The following is a 12,735-nucleotide window of genomic DNA, read 5'->3' as shown; positions in this document are numbered from 1 at the left end:
AGTTAATGTTTGTGGGGAAAAGAGTATGGATTATGTGGACATTTGAGTTAAAGATGAGTCTGTAGTGGACAAACGTAAATACATCCTACATATGTGTTTATGACATCACAAGAAACTTTATCTGTTAAAACACAGACATGATGTCATTACAGATTTCTTATCATAAATTCTGATGTCAGAATAGAACTGACCTGTCAGATGTCAGTTTGGTTTTTAAGAAAAATATAACTTTGTTCAAATGAAAATTCTAGATACTAAAACGTCAAACTTATAGAATTCTCAGAGAAATCTGTAATGTTGTAGAACCAAAGAGCTGATGAATGATGCCTGATCCATCATTCATAATTAGGTATATTACATCTGCTGAACATATTCAAGCATGTGTGAGTGTGCAGATATTGTCCATATTCATGCTGCTTTGTCAAAGAATGTCCAAAATCAACACAGCACATATTGTTGGGAGCTATTGCAAATGTTTAACAATACACAATACTGTAGCTATTAAGCTCATTTACAATTTCCTCAGTGTTACATGGGTTTTGTCAGACTCTTGTCATGGGATGAATTCCTACAGATTCCTACAGATTCCTACATGTATGCAGTCATGCTGGTCATGACTGGTTTATTGAATGAAGTTCAATAGCGCTAATTAACCGTTTTGACCCTAAAGTAATCAATTACAGCCTTTCATACATCCTTCTTCATCTCATGATGAAACCTGGCCAAACTAATGGCCTTAAACAAGCTCCCGATTCAATAACATTCACAGGATGGATTAAAAGGTGAATCTTGGATATCATTAACAGAGAGCTACTCTCATTTATGATCATGATGGTTGAATGCATTAATAATCTGGTCATAAATGTGCCTGAATGTTTTATGGCGAATACACAACATCATACAGCTATGATTTAATTTACTGCTGCTCATAGATATTAATTCTTAAGAGGTTAAATGACTTTAGAAAGAGGATATAAACTCAATGGATGTAAGTGTTCACTCACCTTGGCAGGATTTCCCATCAGCGCCAAGTTTCATGCCATCGGGATACCTGCAGTAAAAACTGCCAATAATATTACAGCACATGCCTTCACATCCTCCGTTACGGTCCACACACTCATTTATATCTGAACAGACAAGAAAGAAAGAAAGAAAGAAAACACTGAGCATCCATATAGACTATAATAATCTTTATGTTGTTGGAAACATAAGAAATACTGCAAAAAATTACATCAACAAACTCATTAAATTGAGGGTTTTCTTTTACTAATGCTTTTAGATCATTTTGATTTAAACTGCACTCATTTAAAAAAAAAAAATAATAATAATAATGAAGTATATATGTTGTTATTTGATGCCAATTTAGTTCTAATATTTTACTTCACCATCCACCTGGAAAATCTTTCTTTATTTTGAATAGTTTCTTCTTTCCAGCATGATGTTTAGATTTGTGAAAGGCTTTCTGTAATAATGTTTCCAGTCTGATGTCTTCAAATATGACATTTTGCGGTCATTTTAACATGCTTGTGAAAAATGTCATCACACAGACAAAAACAAATGAACCACACAAACAAACACACACCAGCACTCAGACTCGGGTAAAGTCCAAAGGCTGCTCCAAACAACTGCCTTCTGCTCAACCATGAAGGACATGCAAATTCAAGATGGTTTTGAAACAGTGTAAGCAAAAATGCCTCAAAATAAGTAAAAAGAAAATATCTATTTTTAAAAAATAAAGAAATTTGTTTTTCTGTAAAGCCTCAGAAACCAAGGATGGGTCGCCGTAGCAAAGATCCAGGCCATACCCACACTTGGTTTCTAAGGCAACACAGCATCACCAGATGAACTCTACATCTGACTTTTTAATATTATAAACATATTATACATGAGGACATTCTCAGATTCCCAGATTTAGCTTAATTCTGGGGACACATTTGTCCCCAAAATATAGCTTTTTTATCTTTCTGATCTTGTGGAGTCATGTTTCCCTAACAACCTTTGACTCTATGGCACAGCACTGACCTTGAGCAAACATCCCATAATAATACTGAGTGCTGACAATATTTTCCTGTGGAAAGACAAGAACAGATTTACAGATGTACTGAGAAGTTACACGCTCTATCTGTGGTTATTCCAATAGAGAGCTCAAACAGGAAGTCAAAGCAAGATAAAATAATTTATTATTCTTTTTTTTTTAACGGAGACATTTTTCCCGGGTTACTCTGAACAGCACGTTTCATTTGATCTGACTAGGGGGACAGAGGAAATACTTTAAATGTCTTTCAGTATAAAAATACAGTAAAAACAGTAATATTGTGGAATATTATTACAATTGAAATTAACCGCAGCTATTTCTCCAGTCTTCAGTGACACACTATCCTTCAGAAATCATTCTAATATGCTGATTTGCTGCTTGAGAAACATTTCTTATTATTATCAATGTTGAAAACAGTTGTGCTGCTTCATATTTTTTGTGGAAACCGTGGTACATTTTATTTCAGGATTCTTTGATGAATAGAAAGTTCAAAAGAACCAAATTGATTTGAAATATTTGAAATATTATAAATGTTTCTACTGTCACTTTTGATCAATTTAATGTGTTCTGGTCAAATGAAATTATTCATTTCTTAAAAAAAAAAAACTTGAATGGTAGAATATAATTTACATTAAAAATATATATATACCGCAGACCTCCTCTAGATTTTCAGAAGAAATCTCAAGAATGTCTCAAACTGTGCTGTGCTCACATTAGCCAAGATACTAAAATCTGCAGTCAAAAGTCAATTTCAATTTAAATGCAAACATTTCTCAACATATTATGCTATCAAGATTCATTTTATATCTCTCTACTCTTTTTGTATGCCAATAGTTTGCGTCTCATTTTTGTCTATATTCAGGAATCTTCTAAGGAATTTGGTTTCTCTGTCTCTCAGCTGAGATCACCTGCTGAGTGGAGATACTGGATTAATTTTCTTCTCAAGTTCTCACTGGAATAACGTTTTAAAGATGCCAGACTCACTGCATCATCAAGCCCATCTCAACAAGAAGAAGTAACCTACTGTTGAACGGGAAACTCACTCCTCACTCACAAGGTCTCTGTTTTCAATGCCAGTGATTTCATTGCATTGTTTTGCGGTTTCATTGTTTTGCTGTTCAATAATCCTTCAACCGAATTTCCAGTTTAACAGCCCGTGTCCGCCAGAGCGTACTGCAGCAGTGAAGCTCTTGCTCTGAGTTTTTCACCAAACCAGCATATGGAGCATGTCAGTATGAGTTCATTAAACTAAAAGGAATAGCCGTCCTGGATAAGCAAGCTTTTGAACAGCCTGTAATCTATCCGAGGACCTCAATCATAATTTACAGACCCCTCTGCACAAATACACATATTTATGCTGGAACAGAACTTTTAGTTCAGAGAAGGTGACTGAACTGAAGGATAAAGACCAGAATGGAGCAGTGAGAAAGTCGAACACTGGAAAAACTACTGACTCTTTCTTAATACTGTAAATGTTCTGTAAATGTTGGTCTCATTGTGCATGATTGATCAGGACATGTTACTCTGAAGAAAAATCTTTCATTAAAGCTTTTTCCAGCTCTGTAGTAACTTTTCTTTTCTGCTGAAATAATCAAAGCCATGCAGATGGAGGAAAAACAATATTGGCTAACAAGATCCTTACATTTACTTAAGAACATGAGTGTTGGAATATCATTCCAAACCTCAATGACTCCATATTTTCTGTGGGGAAACAAAGGAAGATATTTTAAAGAATGTTTAAACTTCTTTTGTCCATACAATGAAAGTCAATGGGGTCCAAAACAACAACATATTATTTTGTATTCCACAAAAGAATTAAAGCCATACAGGTTTGGAACGACATGAGGGTGAGTAAATGATGACAGGATTTTCATCTCTTTAAATGCATTGCAAATGCTGTTTTACATTCAATACAGTGTATAGTGAATGATAAAGATGTCAACTTGACTAGAAGAATATAATATATATTTATGTGTCTTCATGCAAAAAATTTAAGTAATGTGACCCAGTTTAAAGGGGTGCCTAAATAAGCTGTTTGGGGATCAGGACCTCTTGGACTCCTCAATACACTGCAGTATTCCAAGAAACTATGTAGAGTCAGGACGCTCCATGGGGTTGTAACTCTTAACTCCACTACAGGGCAAACAAACAGGTTTGGAACGACATGAGGGTGAGTAAATGATGACAGGATTTTCATCTCTTTAAATGCATTGCAAATGCTGTTTTACATTCAATACAGTGTATAGTGAATGATAACAAAGATGTCAACTTGACTAGAAGAATATAATATATGTTTATGTGTCTTCATGCAAAAAATGTAAGTAATGTGACCCAGTTTAAAGGTGTGCCTAAATAAGCTGTTTGGGGATCAGGACCTCTTGGACTCCTCAATACACTGCAGTATTCCAAGAAACTATGTAGAGTCAGGACGCTCCATGGGGTTGTAACTCTTAACTCCACTACAGGGCAAACAAGACGGGGGGGGAAAAGGAAACCCTAAAGCAAACTGTATCAAACAGACTCAGTCAGTACACACAGACACATCTTTAAACACTGTACGCTCAGCACAATTTGTAAACCCGTAAACAGGAAAGTTGCAGTAACAGTGAAGAGCTTGTTTCCCACGAGTCTCCTCCATCCCATCAGGAAGAAACTGTTGACAGTAGAACAACACTGTTGGCTCAGAGCCCAGTAATTTCACATGTGTGTCCTTTAGAGTTTCAGATTTGAATCACACCTCAAACTGTGCTCAGATTTGCCATTAATCTAATAAACAATTAAAGAGCAATAAAAAGCATGAGTGAAAATAAATACCTCTAAGACACAGGTATGTGTTTACATATGTAATGTTCATACATTTTTAGAACAAGGATGAAAAGCATGTTCTTAACATGTTCTTAAGTTCTCTTTCAGTAATTTTGACCCAGTGAGGATTTTCTTTTTCTGAAAATGCTAGTTAACGGTTTCGCATTGGACTAAAGTTTACTGACTTTGCACACACAGGGTATAACAACTTAATACATTTTACGATAATTTTTGTACTTTTGGAGGATTTTTTCCCACCTTAATACACTTGTGGTGTTCCTAATTAAAAATGAAAGGCCTACAAAAAAATGCTTATAACTTTCTAATTATGCTATATTATTACCAAATATTAGACTGGATTAGGTTTTGTATTTCTTTTTGGAACTGACTGATCGTATGCCTCATTGATCTGAGCTATGACCAGTTATTACATTATAACAACAATAATATAATGATATCCTTTGTTTATATAGCGCATTTAAAGCAACTTCTCAAAGCACTGTACACAAAATAAGCGATACACAAAAAACAATCAATAAAATAAACAAGTGAATGCTAATTTCAAAATGTATGTCTTGAGGTCTGTGCTCCCCTAAGTTCAGGAGGAAGAGAATTCCAAAGGGTAGGAGCATAGAGAGAAAAAGCCCTGACACCCATAGATCTTAAGCTGGTTCGAGGTACAGCCAGCAAATTAGAATGTGAGGAGCGCAATCTGAGATTAGGGGCATAAGGAATTAACAATGCGGATAGGTAACGTTGAGCCAAACCATGTAATGCTTTGCATGTGAGCATCAACCTGACTGGGAGCCAGTACAAAGACTCCAAAATAAGAGTAATATGATTGCATATCCTGGTCCCAGTCAGGATCCTAGCAGCCAAATTTTGTACATACTGCAGTTTATTAAGTGTAAATTTAAAAACTCCAGCTAAAAGGGCATTGCAGTAATCTATCCAAGAAACAACAAACAGAAAAATGTAGTTTAGGACTCAATCTTGCCATATTTCTGAGATTAAAAAAGGATGCTTTAACAGTGTTATGTACAAAATGATCAAATGCAAGACTGGCATCAAATATAACTCCAAGGTTCCTCATTTTACTTTTAGTCTCCAATACAGAAGCATCAACAGACAGAGTCAGAGAACCACCTTTAAAGATTTGAAGACGGGAACCAATAAGCATGACTTTGGTTTTACCACTACTTAGGCAGAAGAAGTTATTATTCATCCATGTTTTTATCTCAGAAATAGTCAGATAGATAGCAGACATCAAGAGTTTCACCAGGTTTTGAGTGTATATAGATTTCAGTATCGTCAGCATAGAAGTGGTAGTGTAGACCAAGCGTTTGTCACAGATGCCCAAGTGGTGACAAGTAAATATGGAACAGTAAAGGCCCTAAAACTGAGCCTTGAGGAACACCAGTACATACAGAGCTAATCTCAGACCAGTAACCATCCATAGAAATGAACTGGGAACAGTCAGTAAAATAGGATTTAACGTGAGTGAACAACGGCTCTGTGTAGTTAATGCTGCTCAATGTGAAAGCACGCACGTGATGGAGATTTACCGCTGATTACAGAACCGGCTTTCTGACAAGATGCGCGTTAAATATCGCATGCGATTTATCGTGCAGCCCTAATTTAAACCAGTTTAAAGCTGTTCCGGACACACCCAAAACTCTTTCAAGATGGGAAAGTAAAAGACTATGATCAACAGTATCAAAAGCTGTTTTGTTAATTGTTATAATCATTGAGGGCAGCATTTTCTTTTTTCAGCACAGGAGTTACAGCAGCAATCTTTAATGCTGCTGGAATAACCCCAGTCTGCAATGAATCATTTATAATACTGAGGATAACAGGGCACAAAACATCAAAGCATGATTTAAATAAGCTTGTGGGAACAGGATCAAGCACGCAAGTGGTAGATTTCATGCAAGATACCTCCGTTTTTAGTGCCTCAGAATCAAGCTGTGGAAAATGTGTGAGAGGAATACCAGCAAACCTCAGTGGAAACAGAAATTTGTTTGCGAACACTGTCAATTTTTGAATTGAAAAAATGAAGAAAGGAATTACATAACTGTTGAGAAACACGTAAGGTGGTTGCAGTATTTACTTGAAGCAATCTATTTATAGTTTGAAACAAGTGTCTGGGATTTCCTTGATTGTTTACAATATTCTGAGAAAAATAAGATGATCCTTCAGTCTCAATTAATGGAGGTCATTCAGAAGATCCTTCCAAGCTTGATAATAGACATTCAAGCCAGTAAGGCAACATTTACACTCCATTTTCCAACAAGCAGCCTTCCTAGTACACAGATTGCCATTATACCAAGGAGCAGAGCGAGCGAAAGTAACTTTACATGACCTTAGAGGAGCAAAAGAGTCTAAAGTAGTAAAAAGAGAATTATTTAACTGTGAGACTTTCTCCTCCAAAGACGTTAAATGCAGATCACTTAAAGTGGAAACAACAGAATTTGAAAAAAAAAAAACTGTCTGATCAATGGGCTTCCGGTATGTTACTGCTCGGATGGTAGGATCCTTTTTGGAGTTTGACAGCCCCTGGTCACAATCCACTTTCACTGTATGGAAAAAAGCAGCGTGAACATTCTGTTTAACATCTCCATTTTTGTTCCACGGAAGAAAGTAAGTCACAGGTTTGGAACAACATGAGGGTAAGAAAACTATTTCTTTGACTTTTCTTATTCATTCTATAAACAGTATTCCCCGCATTTTCTCTCTCGGAACTGAGAGGTGACCAGTGGCCATTAAACACAGCAAATCAGTTCAAGAGGAAAGGCCAGCTAAGCTACAGCATGTCCTGAGCTACAGTGGTAGTGATATGTCTACTGAAAGAGAGCACTGTAAAAACATTCTTCCACACGCACATATACACAGTCTCTGAGTAAAATTAGCTTAATAGATTTACCAGTTCAACATGGAAAAGACATTTTTCATCATTTCACCACCGCACTGTTTAGCCATCAGCCTTCTGATGTCCTACGGACATGCAGTAGAAAATTTTAATTTTAGAAACTCTAAAGCATTTTAGGAGCACAAACTACCATCTCAGCGTAAAACCGCAGGAGGAAAGCTGCTTTAGACAGAACACACAAAAAATCTCTGACTAAACTTAAAGGTTTACTGCAAGACAAGAAAATCAAGTCTCATTTACATACTACTGGGTGTGAGACAGCTTCAATGTTCAAAGACTCTTTGCTGTTATACAAGCAAAGTAGCTTTTTGTATTAAAAGTAAAACAGTAAGGCTAGGTTTTTACAAATACACTAACATTAAAAAGTCTTGGGTTGGTAAGATTTTGTAATGTTTTTGAAAGAAGTCTCTTATGCTTACCAAGGCTGCTTTTATTTAATCAAAAAATATAGTAAAAACTGTAATATTGTGAAATATTGCTATAAATGAAAACAATTGTTTTCTATTTTATTTTTTATGTAATTTATTCCTGTGAATGCAAAGCTGAACTCCAGTCGTCAGTGGCACATGATTCTTTGGAAATCATTCTAATATGCTGATTTGCTGCTCAAGAAATATTTTTCTTATTATTATCAATGTTGAATGCTGCTTCATAGTTTCTGTCGAAACCCTGATACATTTTTTTTTAGGATTCTTTAATGAATAGAAAGTTCAAAATAACAGCATTTATTTGAAATACAATTTTTTTGAAACATTATAAATGCCTTTACTGTCACTTCTGATCATTTTAATGCAGCCTTGCTGGATAAAGTATTGATTTCATTCAAAAATAAATCCTACTGACCCCAAACTTTTACCTAACAAACCAAAGTGATGTTTGCCTGGGAAAACTCCCTCTGCACTCACAGGTGGAGGACAGAGCATGTGGGATGAGAAACCCAAGATCAACAAGCTTCAAAAACACCAATTAACCTTGCCTTAGAAATATGACTGCATCAACACAAACACATTAATGCACACAGCCTGACCCAAGCATCAGACCTAAAACCGAACCTGTTCATTCAAGATATAAGAAACTTCAACCCCTTCAAACAGGCACAAAAGACTGACCGTATTGGCAGAGCTTTCCCTCGAACCCTACCGGACATTGACAAAGCTGATCACCAGTCTCAGAGCACTTCCCACCGTTAAAGCAGGTACCAGAGGAACACACTCCTGTGGATCACACACACTGTTCAGACACCCTTGACCCACAATACACATACAGTGTTATGATACTCACTATGTAGGCAGCCTCTCTCTTCCCCTCTCTGCATCCATCCTGGGCAGCACCTGTAGACAGTTTGCATCTCCATACTGTACACCTGCCTATACACTGCATAATACCCTGTCCTGAGATAGACAGAGGGAGAAAGAATCTCAGAAATATAATGAACAGGTTCATCATATTGATACTGGCCTAATGTCATTACAAGTCATTACATCACTGAAACCAAATGAACAAAGTATTTATACAAAATGGACCATAATGTTTGAAAGCAGAAGATATTTATTGTTTATTTTATGCTCTGGAAATAGCATAATCATAAGAACAGCCGACAAATTATACAGCTGCTCCTTTAATAAACAAACGCTAGCGATGCTTTCCGAATCTTCCGATTGCTGAACTTCTATTAACTTGACAAGGCGTTATAAAACCGCGTCCATAATGCGCAAAAAAACGCTGAAAAAGCAGCAAGAGGCGCCAAAATATACGAAAAAGACTTTCGTATATCGCATAAAAAAACAGCGTACTGAAACGTAAAAACGCGTTCAGTTTGAACCAGTGAACGAGTCGTTTATTTGAGTCGAACCTTTTCGATGAATCTGTTGAACCAGTTCACAAGATTGAAACGATTCACGGTCCTAGCGGCTCTACTGTAGATGCCAGAATATGATGATCCTTGAAATGTTCCTTGACCCTTAAAAATTAATATTATAAATGTGTTTAATAAAACTATTGTCGGGAAAATATTTTGTTTCTATTGTGTTACATTATGTTTTTTTCTACTCCCTATTGTACTGGACTGTTAGTTGTATTTATTTAGTATTTATTTATTTATTTATTTATTTAAATCGATTTAATATATATTTATTGTAAGCACATTTATTTAGTTAGTTAGTTTTATTGTTTATTTTTACAATTTTTACACTGTTACTCGTCTCATTCGCTCATTCATTTGAGAAACATCTCTTTCAGAATTGTCCGATTTGTATTGAGATTTTTCCTGTGACAGGTGGGTTACCTGTGCTCAGGTTTTTTTTTTTTAAATGCAACTTTTAAGCTATGTTTCTTCAGTTTCAGTGTTGTCATAGTTACTATGTTTTGCCACATTTTCATGGCTGTAGGTCATTGATCAGCAGGTTGATCATGCGAAAAGTGTAGGTCTGCTTTCAGAGGGGCAACGTTTGGTTATTAGCTATAACTCCTATCCTATCCTATCAACATTGTGCTAGTCACTTAACCCCAGATTTTCAGAAAAGCTTAAATCAGTGTACTTAAGTCAATGGAATCATAGCATCTGCTACGGTAGATGTCAAATTTTAGTCTACTAAATGGAAGGAGAGAAAATCTCCTAAAACTCACTGACCCTGACCTAAGAGATAAATGCTTGGGGGAAATAATCATAAGAGGCAATGATTTAAGGGATAATGAGTAATGACCAATAGTTTAAACAGGGAAACAACAGTTGTTGTTTGAGTGTGTCTCACCTCCTCTCGTAGCCCATACACCAGCGCTGAGAAGAGCAGCCCTGCCGCCACACCTTCACCATACGAGTAAACGCCTGAACACATGGTTGCCTCACCCCCAGCATAGACATCTCCTGCTCTTCACACACATTTGGCCTGAGAAAGAGTGAAAATTATACTACACTATACATACTCATACTTTAAAAACCCATAGAACTTAAAGGAATAGTTCACCCAAAAACGAAAACTGGCTGAAAATGTAGCCTTAGGCCATCCCGGATGTTAGATGAGTTGCTTCTTCATTGGAACAGATTTGGCACCCATTCACTGCAGAGGATCCACTGGTGAATGCTAAATTTCTCCAAATCTGTTCCAATGAAGAAACAAACTCATCTACATCTTGGATGGCCTGAGGATAAGTACATTTTCAGCAAATTTTAATTGTTGGGTGAACTTTCTATAAGACCCATCATAGACTTCTGTCTCAAATTGATGGCCGGATACAATTTCGATCTTCCTCAGTTTGGTTATGTAATGTTGCATGAATTGTTTGATAGCAGTCCGCTGTGAAATCCATACCAGTGGGGGCACATTAAGGGTAAATGAAGTGCACATACAACAGCAACATGCAAATAAAAGAGTCTTATTTGGGACAGGGCCTTGGACTTTGAACATCAGAGCTCCTTCTTTAGTGATGATGTCATAATTACCCATCTTGTTCACATAAAACTCACAGAAGAACATGTAAGTGGGTCAACGTGTGTACCCTAGTGGTCAGCTGACAGTATGCAGACTTACGGATACTGATATGCATAAGTTCCTCACTAAATACTGGGATAAGTTCATTTGTGCAAGGATGTAACCACATATTAAGGACTTGGGGACTAAATATAACAGTTTATGAACCCTATATAGTGAGAACAAAGGGAAAATTGCCTTCTTTGAGTAAAAAGAGCATTAACAAATATAATTATCTGTTTTGGGTCTTGACGTTCTGCGTTTATTTATTGTGTCACTATGTAAAAAAAAAAAAAACTATAATGAGTTCGGCTCTGATCATGCTATAACTCTATGAGCTATTGAGAAAATAAATCAATGATCTGCTCTTAGATCTTGTGGATGCGGAAACAGCTCATTTTATGATGTTGACAATGTTCTCACAGCTTGTAAAGTTTGATGCTCCAAGAACATGCTGAACCACATGTTCAGGATCCAAACGATCAGTTGCATGCACCAACACACACATTTTACTAGCTATATTCAAAATATTAATAAATACACTGATAGTATATAAATGATAAGATAACACTGCTATAGACTAAGCCAAATCTCATCTCTGAAAGAAAACTTTTATTTTTTATTTTTAGAGTTCAAAAAGGATATGCTTTCATTTATGAATAGATTTTCCCATTAGAAGCATACCTGAATACTTCCAATTTCCAAAGGGAGGTTTTTAGACCATTTTTAGGGATCATTTTTGGCCCTAAACTATAGCCAAACTGCAGCCCTGTAATCAGTGTGTCGGAGACTCAGTGAGGGGTTGATTCTCTGGCCTCAGTCACGTTTAACGTATTTACAAATTCTTACAGTGCAGTATTTGAGTCAGTTTGAAACAATACATATTATTTAGGTGAATATATATGTACAAATTCAAAATATGATAATCAAGTGCATACAGAATAAATTCAATTATTTAATGATTATTTATGTTTGAATATAATTTCACATGGACTCTGGCGCTTTTGGCGACACCTACAGAGCAATTAAATCACTACAGAAACAACGCATTCTAATTTAGAATGTGACGCTGATTAAATGTAATTAAATATATTGTATAAAATACAGTCACTAACATGTCGGGCTGCAGGTCCAGTGATGCTGCGCCGTTCAGAGACACGGATCACACAGCAAAGCAGAAGCGCCACGGAGCAGCACATCGTTTACAGCATCCGCATGCAGTAAACACTCTTATGGTGAGCAGGTTTCAGGGGCCCACCGTCCACTTTAAAGTGTCCGATCAGTTCATTATGCACGAGTAAAAGGTGCTGTAGTTAATAACTTCATCCTTGCAGACTGAAATAATCGAGCATCCTACAGTCATGGAGCTGGTATCCTCAACCGCTCTCACTGAGACAGACTGGATAATCGCTCAGCGCTCCTTCAAGCACACTTACTACACGCGCGCACACACGCAACCGCTAGGGGCCACGATGGAAACACGATGCCCTATAACATAG

General features: G+C 36.6%; 1 pseudogene; it reads right to left on the bottom strand.

Moving 5' to 3' along the window:
- Window positions 1-12,395, bottom strand: part of LOC107730818 (multiple epidermal growth factor-like domains protein 6) — a 65,115-nt pseudogene extending 52,720 nt beyond the window's left edge.
- Between the last annotated feature and the right edge of the window lie 340 nt (window positions 12,396-12,735).

This window comes from Sinocyclocheilus rhinocerous, unplaced genomic scaffold, assembly GCF_001515625.1.
Source record: "Sinocyclocheilus rhinocerous isolate Xijiao unplaced genomic scaffold, SAMN03320098_v1.1 scaffold938, whole genome shotgun sequence".
NCBI lineage: Eukaryota > Metazoa > Chordata > Actinopteri > Cypriniformes > Cyprinidae > Sinocyclocheilus > Sinocyclocheilus rhinocerous.
This window is presented reverse-complemented; position numbering and strand designations above follow the sequence as displayed.